This window comes from Trachemys scripta, chromosome 9 (assembly GCF_013100865.1).
Source record: "Trachemys scripta elegans isolate TJP31775 chromosome 9, CAS_Tse_1.0, whole genome shotgun sequence".
NCBI lineage: Eukaryota > Metazoa > Chordata > Testudines > Emydidae > Trachemys > Trachemys scripta.
In genome coordinates this window covers 104,803,916-104,813,063 of record NC_048306.1, presented here as the reverse complement: position 1 = coordinate 104,813,063, position 9,148 = coordinate 104,803,916, and the positions used below count along the sequence as shown (strand labels likewise).

At 51.2% G+C, this 9,148-nt stretch overlaps 1 protein-coding gene across 1 annotated transcript in view; it reads left to right on the top strand.

Moving 5' to 3' along the window:
- Positions 1 to 9,148, top strand: part of SLC30A3 (solute carrier family 30 member 3) — a gene marked incomplete at its 5' end in the record, with an annotated part of 17,792 nt that overhangs the window by 763 nt on the left and 7,881 nt on the right.

Below are 9,148 nucleotides of genomic sequence, written 5' to 3'. Positions count from 1 at the left end.
CCCTCTGACCTTCCCAGAACCCGCCCCCCGACAGATCGCCCCAAACCCCACTCTGACCTCCCCACAACCCGCCCCCAAACAGATCTCCCCAAACCCCCCTCTGACCTCCCCAGAACCCGCTCCTCTTCTCCCCACAACCCACCCCCCTGACAGATCACCCCAAACCCCCTCTGATCTCCCCACAACCTGCCCCCCGACAGGTCCCCACAACTTGCCCCTCTGCTCCTCACAACCCGCTCCCTGGCAGATCATCTTAAGCCATCACCCCTCTGGGTCCCTACTGGGTTACAACACAAAGTATGGGAGAAACTGAGGCACACACATAGCATTTATAAAAAACAATACAGAAAATTCCCCCTTTGTAACATCTCTTCTCCATCACGACTGAACTAAGCAGGGTCCCTTTAACCAACATCCTGGAGAAGTTTGAACCCACAGTTTATTGGGAAAGAGTCAACATGGTTTTTGTAAAGGGAAATAATTCCTCACCAATCTACTAGAATTCTTTGAGGGGGTGTAACGATGCTGGGGTTTTTCCACCTCTAAGGCAAACCAAACCAGCCAGACAAAGACGACTTTGGTCTCACTCCACTGGCTAACCCACAAGTCACATAAGCAATTCCCTTAGACACTCCAGTTTCCCAGTATCACCACCAGTGCCACTCGTTATGGGGACAGATGGTTATGAAAACCAATACCCCAGTAAAAGAAAAAGGTTCTCTCGATCCCAAAGGACCAAGCCCCAGAGCCAGGTCAATATACAACTCAGATCTTATCCACAAATCACGCTGTTGCCAATCCTTTAGTATCTAAAATCTAAAGGTTTATTCATAAAAGGAAAAGGATATAGATGAGAGTTGGAATTGATTAAATGGAATTAATTACATACAGTAATGGCAAAGTTCTTGGTTCAGGCTTGTAGCAATGATGGAATAAACTGCAGGTTCAAATCAAGTCTCTGGAGTACATCCCCAGCTGGGATGGGTCATTCAGTCCTTTGTTCAGAGCTTCCGTTTGTAGCAAAGTTCCTCCAGAGGTCAGAAGCAGGAGTGAAGACCAGATGGAGACGAGGCATCAGCCTTTTATAGTCTTTTCCAGGTGTAAGAACACCTCTTTGTCCTTACTGTGGAAAATTACAGCAAAATGGAGTTGGAGTCACATGGGCCAGTCCCTGCATACTTTGCTGAGTTACAAGGCGTATCTGCCTTCTCTCAATGGGTCCATTGTATAGCTGATGGTCCTTAATGGGCCATCAAGCAGGCTAGGCAGAGCTAACACCAACTTCTCTGGGATGTCTCCCAGAAGCATAGCATAAGTTTGAAATACAGACAGTGTAGAGCCAATATTCATAACTTCAACTACAAAATTGATACACACATATAGACAGCACAATCATAACCAGCAAACCATCACCTTGTCCTAGACACCTCATTTGACCCCCTTTATACAAGATTTGGTGCCACTACAGGGCTTTGGTTGCAACCATGTTCTATGCGGTCCCAGTTCAAATCAATAACGTGACAGGGGGTCAACAAGCATGTGGACCAGGGGGATCCAGTGGATATAGTGTATTTAGATTTTCAGAAAGCCTTTGACAAGGTCCCTCACCAAAGGCTCTTAAGCAAAGTAAGCTGCCATGGGATAAGAGGGAAGCTCTTCTCATGGGTCCAGGGCCGGCTCCAGGGTTTTTACCACCCCAAGTCGCAATCGGCGGCAGCTCCACCGCGCCGCTTTCTTCTTCAGCGGCAATTTGGCGGCAGGTCCTTCCCTCCGAGAGGGACTGAGGGACCCACCGCCGAATTGCCGCCGAAGAGCCCGACGTGCCGCCCCTTCCCCTTGGCCGCCCCAAGCACCTGCTTGTTAAGCTGGTGCCTGGAGCTGGCCCTGCATGGGTCAGTAACTGGTTAGAAGACAGGAAACAAAGGGTAGGAATCAATGGTCAGTTTTCAGAATGGAGAGAGGTAAATAGTGGTGTTCCCCAGGGGTGTGTACTGGGCCCAGTCCTATTCAACATATTCATCAATGATCTGGAAAAAGGGGGAAACAGTGAGGTGGGAAAGTTTGCAGATGATACAAAACTACTCAAGATAGTTCACTCTTTGCAGTCTGCTTTGGAGATACAAAGGGATCTCACTAAACTGGGTGACTGAGCAACAAAATGGCAGATGAAATTCAATTGCTGATCAATGTAAAGTAATGCACATTGGAAAACATCATCCCAACTAATAAAATGATGGGGTCTAAATTAGCTGTTACCACTCAACAAAGAGATCTTGGAGTCATTGTGGATAGTTCTCTGAAAACATCCACTCAATGTGCAGTGGCAGTCAAAAAAGCGAACAGAATGTTGGGAATCATCAAGAAATGGATTGATAATAAGACAGAAAATATCCTATTGCCTCTATATAAATCCATGGTACGCCCACATCTTGAATACTGCGTGCAGATGTGGTCTCCCCATCTCAAAAAAGATATATTGGAATTTAAAAGTTTCAGAGAAGGGCAACAAAAATTATTAGGGGTATGGAACAGCTTCCATATGAGGAGAGATTAATAAGACTGGGACTTTTCAGCTTGGAAAAGAGACGACTAAGGGGGATATGATAGAGGTCTATAAAATCATGACTGGTGTAGAGACAGTAAAGAAGGAAGTGTTGTTTACTCCTAGGGGTCACCAAATGAAATGAATAGGCAGCAGGTTTAAAACAAACACAAGGATGTATTTCTTCACCCAACGCACAGCCACCCTGTGGAACTGGTTGCCAGGGGAAGTTGTGAGGGCCACAAGTATAACTGGGTTCAGAGAAGAATTAGGGTAGTTCCTGGTGGATCGCTGCCCAGGTGTGTCTGTACCCAGTGTCAGGCTGCCTGGAGCAGCTCATGCCCACGAGTGCCACCCTTAGGGCAGGCTGGCGAAAGCAGGGCAGACCCCCCAGCGCGGCATGGCCTACAATTAGAGGTCACTAAGCCAGTAACAAATGTGAACTTCTAGGACTCTGGCTTATGATGAGATAACTGACTCTGTGGATGAGGGGAAAGCAGTGGATGTGTTATTCCTTGACTTTAGCAAAGCTTTTGATACGGTCTCCCACAGTATTCTTGCCGCCAAGTTAAAGAAGTATGGGCTGGATGAATGGACTGTAAGGTGGATAGAAAGCTGGCTAGATCGTCGGGCTCAACGGGTAGTGATCAATGGCTCCATGTCTAGTTGGCAGCCGGTTTCAAGCGGAGTGCCCCAAGGGTCGGTCCTGGGGCCGGTTTTGTTTAATATCTTCATTAATGATCTGGAGGATGGCATGGACTACACTCTCAGCAAGTTTGCAGATGACACTAAACTGGGAGGCGTGGTAGATACGCTGGAGGGTAGGGATCAGATACAGAGGGACCTAGACAAATTAGAGGATTGGTCCAAAAAAAACCTGATGAGGTTCAACAAGGACAAGTTGGAGAGTCCTGCACTTAGGACAGAAGAATCCCATGCACTACTACAGACCGAATGGCTAGGTAGCAGTTCTGCAGAAAAGGACCTAGGGGTCACAGTGGACGAGAAGCTGGATATGAGTCAACAGTGTGCTCTTGTTGCCAAGAAGGCTAACGGCATTTTGGGCTGTATAAGTAGGGGCATTGCCAGCAGATCGAGGAACGTGATCATTCCCCTTTATTTGACATTGGTGAGGCCTCATCTGGAGTACTGTGTCCAATTTTGGGGCCCACGCTACAAGAAGGATGGGGAAATACTGGAAAGAGTCCAGCGGAGGGCAACAAAAATTATTAGGCGGCTGGAGCACATGACTTATGAGGAGAGGCTGAGGGAACTGGGATTGTTTAGTCTGCAGAAGAGAAGAATGAGGGGGGATTTGATAGCAGCCTTCAACTACCTGAAGGGGGGTTCCAAAGAGGATGGATCTAGACTGTTCTCAGTGGTGGCAGATGACAGAACAAGGAGCAATGGTCTCAAGTTGCAGTGGGGGAGGTCCAGGTTGGATATTAGGAAACACTATTTCACTAGGAGGTTGGTGAAGCACTGGAATGGGTTACCTAGGGAGGTGGTGGAGTCTCCTTCCTTGGAGGTTTTTAAGGCCTGGCTTGACAAAGCCCTGGCTGGGATGATTTAGTTGGGAGTTGGTCCTGCTTTGAGCAGGGGGTTGGACTAGATGACCTCCTGAGGTCCCTTCCAACCCTGATATTCTATGATTCTATGATCCAGTCTCCCCAGGGAGTCCCAGCCATGCCCCTGGGACTCTCCATCCCGCCTGGCCCCCTGACAAACTGCACTAGTGATCAGAGGTCACCAAAAATCACCCCACATTCAGGTTGTTCCCAGACCTGAGCCAGTCACTTACCCCAGAACAATTGGCCCCCTGGCTCTTACCCCAATGCCAGCGCCTGTAGGCAGTCCTGGAATCAACGAGCGACAGGTTTGTTAACTAAATGGCAGGTTAGCAGCGAGTGAAGAGCTGCAGTGAGCCTCACTTCACAGGGGCATTCAGGGCAGCCCCGGGGGACTCGGGCTCCAGTTTCATGTCTCTGGCCCCGTGAGGGCAACAAGGTGAAAAATCTTCACGTCCATGATTTTTATTTCCCTCTTCCAGCCTGCAAAGCAGTGGGCCACGGCTGCTGCACTTCTCCATGGGGGCAGGGGACAATTAAAGCTTTGGCTAATGATGGCCCGCTTGCAGTTTGAGCGCCCTCCTGGGTGGGTCCGTTCCCGTGGCTGGCGTCACATGGTCAGAGCGAACATCGCCAGGGAGAGTAACGCAGGCAGCAACTGCCCAGCGTGTTAGAGAGTGAACCCCACACCTCCTCGTCAGTCTGAACCACTCACCTACAGGGGACCAGGCTAGGGCGCCAGCTACGAGTTTGTCAGTTCTTAGCTAATGCCTGCAGTCGTGGTATCAGGTCTACCAGCATCGGCCTCCAGCAGTTTTACCCTTCGCTGGGGCCTCTCTCACCCTTGGGCAGGGCAAACCCGTCTGGCCCTCGCCCTGCCCAGGTCTCCCCACGCTCAGCCATCTCAAGGCTCAGCTCTGCTCTGCTCCCCAGCGAGGCAGGCCGGGCTAGTGTAACGCCGCCGGACCCTGGTTGTCAGCAGGCGGAATTGAACCTGGGACCTCTGGCGCTTAGTGCATGAGCCTCAACTGCATGAGCTCAAAGGCTCTTAGCTAAGCCTGCAGAGCAAACTCATTTTATCTCTCTCTATGTGGTCTCGGTGCCACTAGATGGGACAGAGCACCAGAGTTTTCCCCAGGAACTGAAATTAGGGGGGGTGTTTGAATTTACGGGGAGGGGGAGGTCAGGGCCGATGAGGGGTGAGACCATGAGGGTGAAAGTGGGCTGTATGGCACCATAGTAAAAACTGAAAATGTTTCACAACCATTTTATTACATTTAACTCGTGTTTTAAAATCATCACACAAATTAAAGTTGTCTACTCAAGCCTTCTATGAAGCACGACATCGACATCCTTCTTGGTTTGTTATAATTTTCCACAACTCTGTTAATGCACTTCTTGAATCCAATGCGTTCATCTTTGGTGGCTTCTCGTCTGTCCGGTACTTCCATTCCTTCAGTTGATATGCTCATCAGTTCAGTCATATGATCAGGCAGACGGCGACTTCTTACAGAACACAAACTTCTATTCCATGATGAAAAAGAACGCTCAGCTGTAGCTGTTGTGACTGGGAGTAGGAAGAGATGAATTCCTACTTCTTTCAGCCCAGGAAATGTAGCACAAAGATCCGGTCGAACCACTGGTGATGATAAAAAGAAGTTGAAGTCAAATCTTCATTCATTCGTCATATGATATTCCACTCTGTGTTCAAATTCTCTATTCTGTCCTGAGCACATGGCAGCCCCATTGCTGGTAGTGCCTCACTCCACCCAACTGTCGGTGTTTTGTAGGACAGGGATCTGTAAAAGCTACGTAGAGGTTGAGTAGAGTCTAGAAGTCGCTGCTGTAGATTTTTAAGAATCAAGTCTGTGTATTTTTTCAGTTGTCTTAACAAACACTTCTTGTCCTCTTCACTTCAGGATTCAATATAAATGCCTTCATTAGTCAACTTCTGGACTGAAGTCTTTGCTTCTTCCAGTACTTTTTCAGTGGATAGCTCTCGGATTGACCCAAATGTAGCTTCTGTTGCTGGACAGAGATCTCCTACTGTTGGAGCAGATGCCTGGATGGCCTTGTGTAATGACCCAAGTGGTTTCAACAGTAGACTTACAAGAGAGAGAGAATGGCACCTAAGATAGTCTTCTCTGAACCTAGTAGCAAAAGGAATCCACCAGCCTCACTACTTAGATCCATCCCATCTTAGTAGATACTTTCCAAAGCCAGTAATAACGGCTGGAGTAATTTTAAGACAACAGCCAAGGATCGCTCATGAGAGAGCCAGAGGGTTTTCCCAGGTTGGACTAATTTGAACTTCAGTCCCAGTGTATCTTCTGTATTTTCCAAGATATTCAGTCTTTTTGGACTCTTGCTGAAAAAATAATATAATGAAGTCTTTAAGTTTATAGCTTTTTAAATGTCTTTTGAAGTCTGCAGCTCGTACTAGTGCTAGTTGGAGTAGATGCCTCTGCAGTGTGTATAGGAGAGATTAGGGTTACACTTTTCTCTGAGCAAAGCCAATGGTGAGCTGGAGCCGGTTTGCACTGGTTCACAAGAACCGGTTGCTAAAATTAGACGCCGGTAGAGAACCAGCTGTTAAAGGGCCGGGCAGGGGGGCAAACAACTCAGGTCCGCAGGACCCATCCGGCCCGCAGGACCGTCCTGTTCCCCACCTGAGCTCCCAGGAGTCCCAGCTGGGACTTCCCCTGCCCCCCCCTGCTTCCTCCCCCCAGAGCCACAGTGTGCCAAGCCGCCGGCAGCTCAGCTCCCCAGACCTGCCACTTTGAGCAGCTGCCAGCAAGGTAAGGGGGTGGGGCTGCGAGCTCCAGGGCCGCCCAGGGGGGGCAAGTGGGGCAATTTGTCCCGGGCCCCACAGGGCCCCCATGAGAATCTGAGGCTCCCCCCTGGCTCCGCCTCCGCCTTCCCCCCACCCAACCCTCCCCATTCCCCGTCCCCTGACCGCCCCCCAGAACCTCTGCCCCATCCAACTCCCCTCCCCCACTCTCTGTCCCCGGGACTCCCTGCCCCTTATCCAACCCCCCCGGCCCTGGCCTCTTACCATGCCGCTTACCCCGCGTGGTAAGGGGGCGGGGCTGCGAGCTCCGGGCCGAGCGGCGGGAGCTCAGGTCCCGCTAGAGCCACCACGCCACTGCAGCGCTGTCCAGGGCAGCTCCTGGACACCATGCGCTGAGCTCCGGGAGAGGGGGAGGCGGGGGTAAGCGGCATGGTAAGGGGCCGGGGCCGGGGCAGGGGGGGTTGGATAAGGGGCAGGGAGTCCCGGGGACAGGGAGCGGGGGGACGGGGCAGAGGTTCTGGGGGACGGTCAGGGGACGGGGAATGGGGGGGGGTTGGGTAGGCAGGAGTTCCGGGGGTCTGTCGGGGTGGTGGTGGATGGGGTCGGGGCAGTCAGAGGACAGGGAGCAGGGCGAGTTGGATAGGGGGTGAGGTCCTGGGGGCAGTTAGGGTGGGGTGTCTCGAGGGGGGTGGTCAGGGGACAAGGAGCGGGGGGGGTTGATGGGTTGCGGGTTCTGAGGGGGCAGTCGGGGGCAAGACATGGGTGGGGGTCGGGTGGGGGGGGATAGGCTGTTTTGGGAGGCAGGTGGGGCTTGTACTCACCGGGCGGTTCCCTACTGGGTCTTTGGGGGAAGGTCCTTCACTCGCTCCGGCACTGAAGGACCCGCCGCCGCCGTGCCGTCGAAGACCCGGTAGGGAACCGGTTCCTAAGACTTTGGCAGCTCATCACTGAGCAAAGCTTGAACTCCACCATGTCTTCCAGAGAAGTTTGCAGCTCTCTCAAGGGGTTTGCGCATTGGCCTGCTAAACCCAGGGTTGTGAGTTCAATCCTTGAGGGGGCCACTTGGGGATCTGGGGCAAAATCAGTACTTGGTCCTGCTAGTGAAGGCAGGGGGCTGGACTCGATGACCTTTCAGGGTCCCTTCCAGCTCTATGAGATAGGTATATCTCCATATATTAAATGCACAAGCAGCCATCTGTTTGGGGTCCAATTAACTCTTCTAAGATGTGGGTTGTCACAGATAAAGCCGATGTATCTTCTATAACTAGAACATCTAGAAATACATCTACTGGCCTACCCCTGACATCAAGATAACGTATGCAATGACTTAATACTTGATGCCCATTTGCATCGGTGCATTCAGCAGCCGTGTATGCACATCTTTTGAATGTGGTGAGAGAGTTCTTCACTTTTTCAACTGTTGAGTCTTTCACTGTTGCACCGCATGCTTCTAGCCAGTCAGTTGAGTTTCTTGCAGAAAGATAGTGAGCATTTGCTGGTCTTGTTCGGAACCAGTGTTCAGCTTCAGGATGAATAGGTGACAATGCACTTAGCATTGGCCTCCAGTTTGTAGTGTGTGGTATCTCTTGCTTAAATAGAAAGTAGGATGCCACAGCCATGTTTGTTCCCATGAACTGTGTGGTGTCTCCAGTATTCTTAACAGCCTCATTAACACTCACCGGTGTTGTCCTTGGTCAGTGGAGACTCAGAGTTTAGAGGTGCTTTCCCATGAGTTCACCTCCCAGATGTGGGGCAAGAAGGCACCTTGCTCGTTCCCCCAGCTGCTCACTGTTCGCTCTGGCCACGGCTGTTCGTTGTGCAACTGTTCACTCCATCGCTCTGTTGCCAATGGCCCTGCGCCATCACCTGCTGCTGCCACCTGCCACTGTGACCGCTGCGAGTTGGTCTCTTGAGGTTCCACCAGCTCTCAGTGATTTCAGCTGAGCTCTCAGTGGGGGAACCTCGCTGCTAGGGCAGGCTGGGCCGTCTCTTCCCCAGAAACACTGTCCCACAGCAGGACTAAGCACTTAGACTTGATTATCAGTGATTTCAGCCGCAGTGGTCACTTAACAGAACAAAAGACTCTCTATGGAGCCTAATCAGCTCTGTCTTTAAACAGTGGAGAGGGGCAGGTCCCCACCCTCTCTCGATGCCCTCAATCAGCACAGGCTGAGGCCTTGGCTACACTAGCGCTGCACAGCGCTGCAACTTGCTGTGCTCAGGGGTGTGAAAACGCCCCCCCCCCCC